Here is a 13,385-nt window from a genome sequence, read left to right as displayed (position 1 = left end):
TTTTCATAAACTTTTTACTTTAGAAAAATTGAGTTCTAAATTTACAGAAAGATGGAAAACCTGGTCGGATTTTTGGGGTCCCATTCTGTATTTTTCCCCCAGATTCCCTGACCCCCTAAACAGATTTTCTAAAAGTTGCACGTTTTCACTCCTTGTGCTATGAAATCCTCTGGGTTTTGATAAATGGCTAGGTTCCCACACTCACCAGGGCGGTACGTGCAGAATCCTCTCTCCATTGTGCAGCATCCCGCACACGAGCCACACACTCACCTTCAGTGCTGTCTCCTCCCCAAACTGCCAGCAACTCCTCTGTTCCCAGAATGTGGTCGGAGGGGACCCCAAGGTCTTGGTGTTTCAAGCTGGCTTTTTTCACTTAGAAACTCACATTTCATCCGGGCTGTTGTGCGGGATGATGCGCTGAACGGTACACAACACAAACGCCCACCGAGGGTCTGTACCGAGGCTTGTTTATTCTCCATCTGCTGCGGGACATCTTGGCTGTTTCGGCTTTTGACAACTGTGGACCAAGCTCTGTAAGCATTTGTATGTAGGATTCCGTGGGCACAGTCCCGAATTCAGTAGGAGCACAATGGCTGGACTGTCTGCTAAGACTGTGTTTACTTTTATAGGAAATCGCCAACTGCTTTCTGCCACGGCCGCTGCGCTCTCGTCCTCATCGTCTACGACCTGAGTTCTTTTGAAAGAACTGGCGCCACGTCCTCACCCGAGGTCGACGCTATTCGTTCTTTTGCGTTTTAACCATTTAAATACATGTGATGGTATTTCGTTCTGGTTTTCATGTTCAGTTTCCTAATGAAAACTGATGTTGGACGTCTTTTCAGTACTTATTTACCATTCGCATATCTTCTTTGATAACCTGTTCAGTTGTTTGGTCATTTTAAGCTGGGTTGTCTTTTTTTTTTTTTCCATTTCTTGGGCTGCTCCCGCGGGATATGGAGGTTCCCAGGCTAGGGGTCCAATCAGAGCTGTAGCTGCCGGCCTACGTCAGGGCCACAGCAATGCGGGATCCGAGCCGCGTCTGTGACCTACACCACAGCTCATGGCAACACCGGATCCTTAACCCACTGAGCAAGGGCAGGGATTGAACCCGCAGCCTCATGGTTCCTAGTTGGATTCGTTCACCACTGAGCCACGACGGGAACCCCCTGGGCTGTCTTTTTATCGCTGGATTTTAGGGGCTCCTATATTTTGGACACCAGTCCTTTCTCAGATGTGCATTTTGCAAAGATTTTTCTCCTTGTCTGTGGCTTGACTTGTTATTCTCTTAACAAAGTGTATTTTACAGAGAAAAAAATTTAATGTAGAAGTTCCCATTGTGGCTCAGCAGAAACAAATCCAACTAGGAACTATGAGATTGCGGGTTCGATCCCTGGGGCCTCGCTCACTGGGTTGAGGATCCAGCATGGCCGTGATCTGTGGTGTAGGTCGCAGATGCGGCTCAGATCCTGTGTTGCTGTTGCTCCAATTCGACCCCTAGCCTGGGAACCACCATATACCGGGGTTGGGGCCCTAAAAAAAGCAAAAAAAAAAAGCAAAAAAATTAATGTTAAAAAAGTCCTGATTTATTAAATTTTTCTTTCATGAATCACCTTGCTTCTCTGTTGGCTTTTGTCTCATGGCTGTTGAAGACCTTTTCCCTTTTATTTGAGATTGCAGTGTTCTTTTGATGGACTGAAGCCTGAAGAACTTCCTGTATCATCTCTTGTAATGCAAGTTGGCTGGTGATGAGTTATTTCAGCTTTTGTAGGTCTTAAAAAGTCTTTATTCGGCTTTTATATTTGAAAGGTTGTCCTCGCCTCCCTTGAGTAGAATTCTGTGTTGACAGTTTTTTGTCTCAGTGTTTAAGTATGTTGCTTCACTATCTCTTGCTTGCATTGCTTTTGGCTAGAAATCTGCTCTCTACTTATCTTTGGTCCTCCAGGTGATATATATATATATATTTTTCTTTCTGGCTGCTTTAAAAATTTCCTCTTTATCACTGGTTTTCAGCAATTGGATAATAATACACCTTGTTCTAGTTTCTTTGTTTTTATTGCTTGAGTTTTGTTGTACTCGAATCTGTGAGTTTACAGTTTTCATCAGATTTGGAAAATTTTCAGTTAGTACTTCAAATTTTTTTTTCTGTTACTGTCACCTCCTCTTGAAACTTTTAAACAGATGTTGTCCCACAGCTCAGGGATGTTCTTTGTGTTGTCTGTGGTTCTTTTCTCTTTCTGTGGTTCATTTTGAATAGTTTCTATTTCTTGGTTTTCCAGTTCACTGTTATTTTCTTCAACAAAAATCTATTCTGCCATTAATTTTGTCAGGATATATCTTATTTCAGATTTTGTAGATTTCACTTACAGACATTTCATTTGGGTCTTATTTTATATCTTCCACCTCTACTTAAATTTGAGCACGTGGAATACAGGTACAGGGGCTATTTTAATGCCTTTGCTGATTTTAACCTCTGTGTCAGTTGTTGGGTTTGCCTCTCATTTTTTTTTTTTTGTCTTTCATCTTTTTTAGGGCCACACCCATGGCGTATGGAGGTTCCCAGGCTAGGGGTCCAATCAGAGCTACAGCTGCCAGCCTACACCACAACCACAGCAATACGGGATCCAAGCCACGTCTGGGACCCACACCCCAGCTCACAGCAATGCCGGATCCTTAACCCACTGAGTGAGGCCAGGGATTGAACCCACAACCTCATGGTTCCTAGTCAGATTAGTTTCCACTGTGCCACAACGGGAACTCCTAAAGATGCTTCTTGATTAACTTCTTCTTCTTCTTCTTTTTTTTTTTTGTCTTTTTTGCCATTTCTTGGGCCGCTCCTGTGGCATATGGATGTTCCCAGGCTAGGGGTCTAATTGGAGCTATAGCCACCATCCTATGCCAGAGCCACAGCAGCGCAGGATCCGAGCTGCGTCTGCAACCCACACCACAGCTCACGGCAACGCCGGATTGTTAACCCACTGAGCAAGGGCAGGGATTGAACCCGCAACCTCATGGTTCCTAGTCGGATTCGTCAACCACTGCACCTTGACGGGAACTCCAGCTTCTTGATTAACTTCTGTAAGATCATTTTATAGCTACCTTCATCATGGTTTATAAAATGTTTTAATGTTATCAACAAAATTTGGGAAGAAATAATCTTGGTTTGCAAAATTTCAAGTGCCTGACTAAAAACAATGTTCCACCAGTGATATGGTTGAAAACATACCTGGTGGCCTTGAGGAGAGGCCCCAGCCCCAGTGTGATGATGGCTCCTGATCAAGTTCCAAACAGCGGAGGTAGGAATAAGTTAAAAAGCACCAATACTGAAAGTCTAAGTGGAGGGGCCGTCTTGTCTCTGTGGGATGGAGATTTTGAGAGGACACCTGGGCCATCGTGGTGGGGAGCCCAGGAGAGTGCATGCGACCTAGCGGCTGGTGCAGCTGGAGCTGGTATGGAGGGTGGCTGGATGGGGACAGAGGTCAGGCACCTGAGCCTTGGTCCTAATGGCTGGGCATGGCCATGTCTGCCGGGGGATGTCCTACAACCCGCGGCCTTTTAATCTCTGAGATGTGGTGTGTGCACTGGTGGTCAGGCCCCAGCAGCGTCTTCTGGGGTCTCAAGCTTGGCCCTTGGGCACAACGGCTCCCTTATCCTGGGGCAGCCCGGGGCTGGGGGGTGGATGGTGGTCAAGGGCGTGGAGGGCGAAGGGTCGTGGAGAGGGGGTTGGAGGGGCTGCGTGTGGGTGCAAAAGAGGGCCCATACGCTTCCTGCTGCTGTACCCTGTCTCCTGCAACACGGGTCTTATTTGGCTGTGCGATTTTGGAAACTGAACAGCCCTTGTCAAGCTGAGGTCTCTCGCTATCATTTTAAAGACACTGACTTTTGAACTCATAGCACCCAGTCTGTGGCCTGTAAATACAGTTTCCTAGCAGGAGGCCAGGCTTCTGGGAGGCGAGGCTGATTCCAGGTCTGGGCGGGAAGCATGCGAGCTAAGAATACTTTGTCCCCGAGGAAATCGGGACCTTGTAGTGAACCACACAGTCCTCAGGGACCATGTTGTGGGGACCCAGGGCCAACAGGAATATGGGTGACAGGCATGGCTTGGGGGTGTGTCACTGTGGCACTGAGGGTGCGAGGCTTTGCCCCCACCTCCTCCCTGATGCCTGGGCTGTGAGAAAGTCCTGCCAGTTGGCTGAGCCGCTGGGCTTCTTCTGTGGCCTCTCTCGCCGCCTTCCTCCCCGAGTGGGCCCAGGAACTGGCCGCGGGGTCACTGCTGGATGACGACTGAGCGCATGGACAGGATGCACGAAGCACGGGGTGTTGAGACGGCGACGCTGCCCTGAGGCCTCTCCCTCCCCCTTGGTCCCCATGGGCGTGTGACGGGCCAGGTCCATTTACGGTGGGAATGCAATGCTTCCTCCGCGGCCACACGGGATTCAGGCCCTGCTACGATCTACCCGGAGCGGAGACCCACCAACCCACTTTCACCAAACACGGGTTAGTGTGGGAAAGAGCTTTCTTCTCTAATCAGACGAACACATTCACGGTAGGATTAGACAGTCTTTCATACAAATGTTATACATTACCTTGCGCAGTCCATAATTTTTACATTTTGATGGATAATTTATTTTTTAAATTATTTTTTAATTATTATTATTATTATTTTAAGTAGTTATTTCCCTAATACAATTTTTTTCTACCGTACAGCATGGTGACCCAGTTACACATACATGTACACATTCTATTTTTGCACATTATCAGACTCCCATCATAAGTGACTAGATATAGTTCCCAGTGCCACACAGCAGGATGTCATTGCAAATCCAATCCAAAGGCAATAGTTTGTATTGATGGATCATTTAAAACATGGAGTCTAAGTAACCAAAAAAACCCCATAGAACCAGTGTCTTTAATTTTTTTTTTGCAATAAAATTTACTGTAATTAAGTCTGAAGTTAAAATTCGAATGTTGTCCAGAAAGTTTTAGCAAGTTCTGTTTCAGAGAGATTTTTTTAGGCCCCAAGTGATCATGTCTGAAGTATGTTTGGAGCCGGCTTTTCAGCACACACTTAGAAAACCGGGCAGGGGCCCCTAAGCCAAGCAGCCTGACTCAGTCAAATGCACCCACTCCTACTCTTCCCACGCCTTACTCTGCTCCCTCTCTCTCTCCTTCTGTCTCTCTCCCTCTCTCCTTGTCTCCCCTCCTCTCTCTCTCCCCCTTCCCCTTCTCTCTCCCCCCGCCCCCTTTCCCTCTCTCTCTCTCTCTCTCTCTCTCTCTCTCTCTCTCTCTCTCTCTCTCTCTCTCTCTCTCTCTCGCCTCCTATGCTTTATTGCCTCCTTCCCATCCCGGCGTCTCCGCTGGGTCTGACAGCTGAGTCTTTCCATGTGCAAAACTCAGAGTGTATCTCTCGCCAGGCTTGTGCTCTTGGACCTTTATCTACATTCGGTTACATTCTGTTAACTGTGGAGATGGCGTCAGAGAGGAGGAGCCCAGCTCACGTCCCGAGGACCCAGAGCTGGGTGAATAGTGAAGCCGATGGCCCTTCCTTCTGGACAGAGCCCAAGCCCTGCATCGGCAGTGGCCCGGGGCTTACATTTCATTTACATCAAAGGCACATCAGAGACTAGCCCCATGGTCTGGGGGATGGCTGTCCTTCGATAAGTGCATTTGGGATGTGTCCTTGGCTGTTGTCAAAGTAACGTGGGGCTTCAGTGTGGTTTTACTGAGAACCTTACAGAAAGTGATTAAAAGTCCTATTAGAAGGCTGTAACTTTTCCGGTTAAAGCTGGTGCTGCTCCTGGCAGCCTGGAGCCCAGGTAGGGGGTGCTGCTTCTGTGACCATGCCTTCTGAACGGTGACCCTGACCTTGACCCACCCACTGTCCCCATGTCACAGTGTCACTCACCATTACCCCGGGAAGATGCAGGCATGGAAGGAAAACCTCAGATGTGCGATGTTAGCAGGGCGACTCTCCCTCTTTTATTCTGGGGGAGGCTTGGCCACACCAGGGTCTGGGCTGTGCTGGTGGGAGGATGGAGGCTTGTGTGTGACGCCTAAGTCTGGGACACATTTACATGACTATTCTCATCCCCTGGCCTGTAGGTCAGGTTCTGGGAAGAGGGGGCTAAGCTGCTGCCCTCAGCCTGCAGGGCTTGCTACCCCTGAGCCCAGCCTTCACCCCAACACTGCTCCCCACGCCAGCCGGAGGCTTTTCTAAGACCCTCAAGGAAGCCCCAGGGCAGAGGAGTGGCCCACCTGTCTAAGTGCCGAGCAGCAGGGGTGTCCTTGTCACCAGCTGGGCACTCAGAGCTGCTCCTGGCACCCTGACCACACACCCACTCAGATTCTTCGGGAGCAGAATTTCAGTTGTAAACGTGGAAATGAATACAGGGATGCTGGGGATCTGGGGGGGGTGGGGTCTGAAGTTTGAGAAAAGGGGAGGCAACAGTGACAAACAGCAGGGGACAGCAAGTAGGAGGCTGGGGTGGCCTTGTGGGGACCTCTAGCCTATTCCCTCATGGGGGGGTCACCTTGTGCTGCACCCACCCTGTGGGATTCAGACACAGCAGGTGGAGGGGGCGCGTGGCTGGGCCGGGGCGTAGGGGTGTCCCCCTGACTCCTGCATCCCTGGAGTCCCTGGTCACGTCTCAGGACAGGGCCTTGGCTGGCCACGCGTGATCCTGGTCCTTCCTCTTAAACAGAGGCCCCAGGGTGGTGGAGTGAAGGACGCCCTTCCAGAGCCTCCTGCATAGCTCCCTGCTTCTGAGACCAAACAGGCTTGTTTTCAGGACGAAGAAGTGACATCCAGTGCCCGGCTCACCTCCCTGCCTCTGCGACTTCCGACCTCTGACGAGGTGGGCCTTCTGTGTCTCAGGAATGTGACGGGGCCAGGGGTTCATTTCCGACTCCTAAAGGCGAACTTTGAATGTGATTCGCTGTGGCAGAGGCCAGAACCGAAGTCCCCGCGTGGAACCGCCTGTGTGTCTAGGAGGGTTTTCTGGCTCTTTCTTTCCATAGCAGCACACGCTCCATTGGTGGACTGGGCAGCGAGAAGCTTCCAGGGGTGCCTGCTGGACTTGCGCCCGAGTGGGGTTGCCTGCTGCTCACTCAGTTCCAGGGCAGACGGAGGCCGTGTAGGTGTTTGCTGAGAAATGAGCAGGGCTTTGGTGTTTCAGGCTTGGCTGCTCATCCCCAGGGCTGGGCTGTCTTGGTGGGGGAGCTGGGCCTGAGGGCTTGGCCCCTTGCATGGCACCTCTGCCTCCAGCCCTGCTAGGGGCTACGTCTTCATGGGAAAGAACTAACTTCCCCTCTGTGCTGTGAGTTTTTCTTTCATGTTCAACATGATGGTGATTCTAGCTTTTGTTTTCCCTCTGTTTTCCTTAGAGGAGAAGGCGTTACAGTTGGAAATGAAGTGACCTCTGGCCCTGTCACCTTCTCTTGAGAGGAGGGGACCGTGGGACTTTTCAGTTATTTGTTTGCTGAGGAAATTTAAAATCTACTCTTCTCCCACGTCCCCCTCAGCAAATGCTGACAAATACAGGGAGAAGAGACATAAAACTTTTATCATTAAATTTCTGAGTTTTTTCCCTACACTTAAAAATCTTAGGATTGTTATTCTTCGTGGGTTTCTGGCCAAAGAGTTCTTTAAAATTATAGCACTTGCTTCCTGTTTTCCAGGGTTATCTGAAATCAACTACTCAAATATAGACCAGTTGCAAAACACGGGCTTAAATTAGACAGCTGGGGCATGGGGACAGTCCTGCCCCCAGGCAGGTGTTCTGGCTCGTGGACAAATACAGCTGCTGATGGGTGTCCCAACTGGGACTGTGGTGGCTTCAGACTGGCCCAGCCCCTGCCCAGCTCGTGACCCTGGCTGGGCCCTGAAGCTGCAGCCAACCCTGAGTCCGCCCCCCCCCCGCCCCAAGACCTCTCCCCCTCAAGGGCGAGCCCGTCCCTCCTGGACCGCCCTCCTGGCCCTTCTCTGTGTGCAGAGAAGGGCAGGGGATGTTCCTCCATGTTTCCTTTGACACGACCCTCGTGGCGGAGGAGTCGCGGGTGCTCCCATGCTGGCAGTGGTGTGACCTCTGCATGTGATCACCGAAGAGGTGCCTGTGCTGATGACACCAGGGACTTGGGCAACGAGGCTGCCGGGCGGGGGAGGGTGGGGGTGGGTACGTGGTTGTCAGTGAGCCTGTGGTGTCTTCATAGTGAAACTGGAGAACACGGAGCGGGTTGCCTTCCTGTACTCAGCACAAGGGATGGCAGTAGAGACACCCCACATCCCTGCCTTCCCTGATGGCAGGGCCTAGGTCCTGCTGCAGGCACCGTGGCCCTGGGGGGGACCTGCCTGCAGCCTCTGGACCCCACCTGCCTAGGCTGTGTGGTCCTCATCCCAGACCCCTTCCTGCCCATCGGCCAGCCCAGGGATCAGCTGGGGCCTCCCCCCCACACGCTGCTGGCCTGAGGGCCTTCCTGGGGGGGGCATCTGCATTCCTGCACTGCAGGGCTGAGCACTGTCCCACCGAGCCATCCGCTGGGTTTTCTTCTGATTTAGGGACGTGGCGTCTGGTGGAGACTGTTAGGGTGGCCGATGGCCATCTTGAGGAGGAGAAGCCTGAACCCTGACTGTGTCCCCCAGGCCCCCCGTACTCACTGTCTTGACCTTAGCATTCAGCAGTGGATGCACCGTGTCCAAGGCCGTGCCTCCCACTCCTGATCATCTCTGGCTGGAAGTCTCAGGCCCTGAGGCCAGTAAGTAGCTCACAGGGCCCCGAGTCCAGAGGAGCAGCTTCCTCGACCCCCGGGGGAGGAGGTGCTTCCTTCCTTGGTCCCCTTCTCACTGCAGCCCCCCGCCCCCCACCCCGGTTGCCTTGTGTCCCACCTACCAACAGTGTGACCTGTTGCCCAGACAGCCGGGGGTTTGAGCAGGAGAATTAGGAAACCTGTCACTCCTTGTCACTAGTAAGCCATCCATTTCCCTGGAAACTCACGTGTGTGGGAACAGACGTGCTATCAGCGCTCAGTGTGGCCGTTCCCTATGTGCTTGGCCTCCCCTGTTCCCTTAGAACTGGCCCTCCCTTAGACGGGTTTGTCTGTAGCCCGTCACTCCCGCAGGCACGGCCCTGAAGGAAGTCACGTGAGAAAACCCTCCAGGATGTGCAGGTGATGGGCCCCCGCCCGAAGAAGCAGAGGCTGGGTCCAGTCGAGAGCCGGGGTGGGGGTGTCTAGAGGAGAAGCAGGTGTGCTGTGTCTGCATGGAGAAGGGGCCGGAGTAATGAGCATGGAAGCTGCTTATAAACTGCACCGCCGTGCTGCGATAGCACAGGGCTGGCAGCGTTTCATCATAAGCCCACTGCCAGTGGTTTAAGACTCTGCCTGCAGATTCCAGTCCACTGCTGGCGTCTGGAGCGCCTGGGCACACACTTGTTCCTGGCCCTGCGGCTCCCTGTCTTGTCCCTGAGCCCTGCTCATGCCCGGCCCCCATCCTTGTGTCCGTGGGGAGCTGGACAGGGCTAGACCACAGGGCAGGGCAGGGGGCTCTGGTCCCCAGTAGGAGCGTCCAGCCAGCAGCCCTTTACGGGGCTTGAAGCTTGTCCGCACATGACGCTTTCTCAGCAGCTGCAGTAGCTCCTGGGGTCCCAGTGACGAGGACAGCGAGGCGTCACCAGACAGGGATGTAGGCTGGGAAATGCCAGCAGCATCAGCACCAATGCTGGGAGTTGCCATTTCCACAGCCAGCTCCTCTGCAGGGCGTCAGCAAGGCTGTCAGCCCACCAAACCGAGCTCCCCAAGAAATTCCTATAGGAGATGATGAAAACACAAGCAGAAAATGCCCAGAATTAACCTCCAAGCAATCTTAGGCTGCACCACAACTTTGGAGGGAAGTTTTTCTTTTTTTTTTGTTGGAGGGAAGTTTTTCTTCTCATTTAATAATGGCAGCACGGAGGGTGTTTAATCAATAAATGCTCTGTCTTTGATAGACATCAGCCTAAACCGAGGACAAATCTGACAGTGAGCAAAGCCTCAGCCTCCAGGACCAGCCCCTCCTAGAGGTGGGGCTCCCGGGCCTGCAGGTGACCTGCCCGGACGGTTGTGCCTGGGGTGCCTGAGTGTCCACTGCTGTTTCATCTCATCTGGTCCCAACAGCTTTGCTCTTTCCTCAGTGAAGCATCGCGCTCTGTGAATTCCTGCACAAGGACGAGTGCATGTCCCCTCCTAGAGGGACAGTCTGAGCTCATAAGGAAGAAGTGGACTCTCAAGACAACAGTCAGGAAGGCTGTAGAGCTGAGAAAATGTGCCAAGAAGCCTGGCAGAGCTGAGAACTTTTAAATTAGAAAGAAAGACCCTGAGGAGCTGAAGGCCATGCCAAGCCCATCGGTCGCTCTCTGGGGCCGAGGACCTGCCCACATGTTCAGCTGTGTGGCGAGTGGTCACGGGGGAGTCTGGAGGTCAAAGGTCAAGGAGGGGGCCTTTCTCAGCTCCTCAGTCGCAGAATCATATTTGTCTCAAGCCAGTGTCACCTCAGAACCGCTGTGTCACTTCCACGCCCATTGATTCCGGCTTAGCCATAGTAAATGACCAGCAGTCACCATTCATTCTGTTTTGTCAGAAACAGAGCTCAGCAGGCGTATAGGACACAGGGTGAACTTCCTGAGGAAGAAAGTCACCAGGAAAATGGATGCTTCAGCCTCCGCTGAGCCCTGAGCCTAAGGACATAAGACGCGAGAGTAAGTCTCCTGTCCAGGGCCTTGGCCTCCGCATGGACTCCAGGGAGCAGTGGGGCCCGAGATCCTGCTTTAATGTCGCATTCACCCTCCTCCCGGAACCATGGGTGAGGGCGTGCAAACCAGGAGAGGTTCAAAACGTCGGCAGTAAATTCACGGTTCCCCTGTGGGCCAGGGCCTGATGGTCACACGAATCAGAATGTTGTAAAAGAAAATTAAGCGGCCTGAAACACATGCCTTGTCTCATCAGGCACAAGGCTTTCTGGGCGCCCGAGGGGCTGCTTCCTCCTGCTTCTCTGCCATCATCCCCTAGGCACCTAGGGCAGCAGGACCCATAGCAACACGTGAACTGTCGCAGGTGACAGCGGCAAGCCAATGAGCAAGAGAATGAGGGTGCTGGCCGGGCCGCATGCAGGGCCAGGCACTCTACAGTTTGCACTGCTTCCCACCCCCCACCCTGTGTGAACCTGGGACTGGAAGGGACCTAACCATTTACAGAAGCCGTGCTGATCTGGGGCCACAGATGGAAACACACCATCACTTCGGAACACTTGGGTGGGAAGCTCGCTGCTCATTCCTAATGGATTTCCTTCGAGAGGGACCTTTGGAATCTTTGACTTCATCTTTACGTCTCACAGATTTATGTCAGCGCTTGCAGCCAATAATAATTTTCTCCCAGATTAGACACAACACGCACAGCTGCTTGGCACGGCAGCCTGAGCACACAGTGCTCCTTCCAGGCGCAGGTGATCCGCGGCTTTCAAATAACGCCTGGACTGATTTTTCTCGTTTAGTGAAGCTGCTGGGTTAACTGTTCTTCTCAGTCACTCTGGGTTTCTTTCTCTATCCGGCTTTAATCCTCAAGTGCCCCAGAGCCTCAGGCCACCAATAGTGGGGAAGAGCCACTTAGAATGGTTTTTTAATACATCTTGTCTTGGTAAGTGGCCAAGCCAGGGGCAGCCAGGTAGTGTTATCACCAGGCAAAGTCTGTGCATGGTCATGAGTAATAACTTCTCTCCAAGCAGGAAGACACCTGCTGGGTGGGGAGAGCCAGCCGTCTCACTTCCCAATAGGCCCCACTACTTTGGGATTGAACAGGATTCTGTGTTTTTCATGCTCAAGTTGGGAGGGTCAGCAGGGGTGGGTGGCATGTCCTGTCCTTGAGCAGAGGGGCAGGTGGGCTTGTAAGATGAGGGTCCAGCGCTGCCAGTGCTGTCCCACGCTCCCCACCCTGCATAACACTCGGCTGCTCAGGCCGAGTTCTCTACCGCAGGACGCCAGCTCCCGCAGCAGCACCCATGCTGTCACCCCCAGGAGCGGGTCCTGGGTGGGGGCCTGGTTCCCAGGCCTGCCCAGGCGCTTCTGTGTCCTGGGACCACACCCTTCTTCTGTCCCAGCAGTGGCCTGTGTTGCACTGACTGCTCACCTGTCTGTCCCCTGGTGTAGGTGCTGGCAGGTGCTTACCACACCTGAGTCGTCCATCAGGCAGCTGCTCGAGTCACCTTGGGGCTTCTGCCCATCACTGCAGCCATCCTGTCCCCTTGATGCTTTGTGGTCATTGTCATGGGGGCCAAATGCAGCACCGAGGGGACTGCTGTGCAAGTCAGGACTGGTCAGGATGGGGGATCGACCTGGACGCTTGGGTTCAGGAGCTTGGGGCCTTTGCTACCACTGGGGCCACCCTGCGGGGAACACAGGGCTGTCAGTCAACATGTGAGCAGAGCTGGCACCTGGCCTTAAACCCAGTCTCGGTCTCAGACCCAGGGCTAAGAAAGGCAGACACTTGGTTGGTTCAGCTGAGTCTCTGGGAAGAAACGGTCCCCACAGCTGCACAGAATTATAAAATAAATGCTTTAAGTTTTTCAGATATAAAATTTAAATTGCCTTCCTGCCATGAGTCAAGATTAAGGATTGAATGTTGCTAAAATATTCTGTGTTATACCTGGAATAGTTAATAATAGCTAATAGTAGTTATCATTTACTTAGTGATTTTTTTGTGGGGGTAAGAAAATGTCTCATTTTTATATGAGACATTTGAGCCTTTTTCTGGGTAGAAACTGCCCAATTAAACTCTGCCTAGAATGAGGCTTGTAAGCTGCTCAGTAAGGCAGTAAAACAAAGAATGGTGTTTTCAATCCCTATTGGCCCTGATGTTCTCTAAGAATTGAAATTGATTTCCCTTGAAATGTGCCTGTGTGTCCAGATGGCAGGCCTCTCTGTAACCTTCCAGGCTCTGCCTCTTAGAACAGAAATCCTGTATTGATCTGCAAGTTTTATGAATGATATGCAAAAACTAAAGAAGGTTATAAAAGAACATCATAAGGTAATCTGAATATTTGTAATATGAAATCAGAATCTAGGTTGAGCTAATTACGGAACTATTTTAACCTAAAGGAGAAAAGGCTAAGGTTGCGTTCATATATAGTGATGACAAAGTAATTCATACTTTTACAGAAATTAGATGAAAAGAAAGAACGGGTCAAAAATCAAAACATACTGTTTAAGAAAATCTAGGGGATTTTCAACTATGGAGATGAAAACAAAAGATATGCAATGGTTTGTCATTTAATGAGGTCTTTTCCAATACTAGAATTTTTGTTTTGTTTTGTTTTGTTTTTTAGGGCTGCACCTGCAGCATAGGGAGTTTCCTTCATTTTAGTGCTT

General features: G+C 51.6%; 1 long non-coding RNA gene across 1 annotated transcript; it reads left to right on the top strand.

The window, feature by feature from the left end:
* Positions 1-40: 40 nt before the first annotated feature.
* LOC125129337 (uncharacterized) lies at positions 41-831 on the top strand. The gene is made up of 2 exons (XR_007135460.1): positions 41-533; positions 630-831. It is a non-coding gene; the product is annotated as an uncharacterized LOC125129337 (long non-coding RNA).
* Positions 832-13,385: the final 12,554 nt, after the last annotated feature.

This window comes from Phacochoerus africanus, chromosome 6 (genome assembly GCF_016906955.1).
Source record: "Phacochoerus africanus isolate WHEZ1 chromosome 6, ROS_Pafr_v1, whole genome shotgun sequence".
In the NCBI taxonomy this organism is placed as follows: Eukaryota; Metazoa; Chordata; class Mammalia; order Artiodactyla; family Suidae; genus Phacochoerus; species Phacochoerus africanus.
Note: the sequence above shows the minus strand (reverse complement) of the source record. Positions and strands in the feature narration are given on the sequence as shown.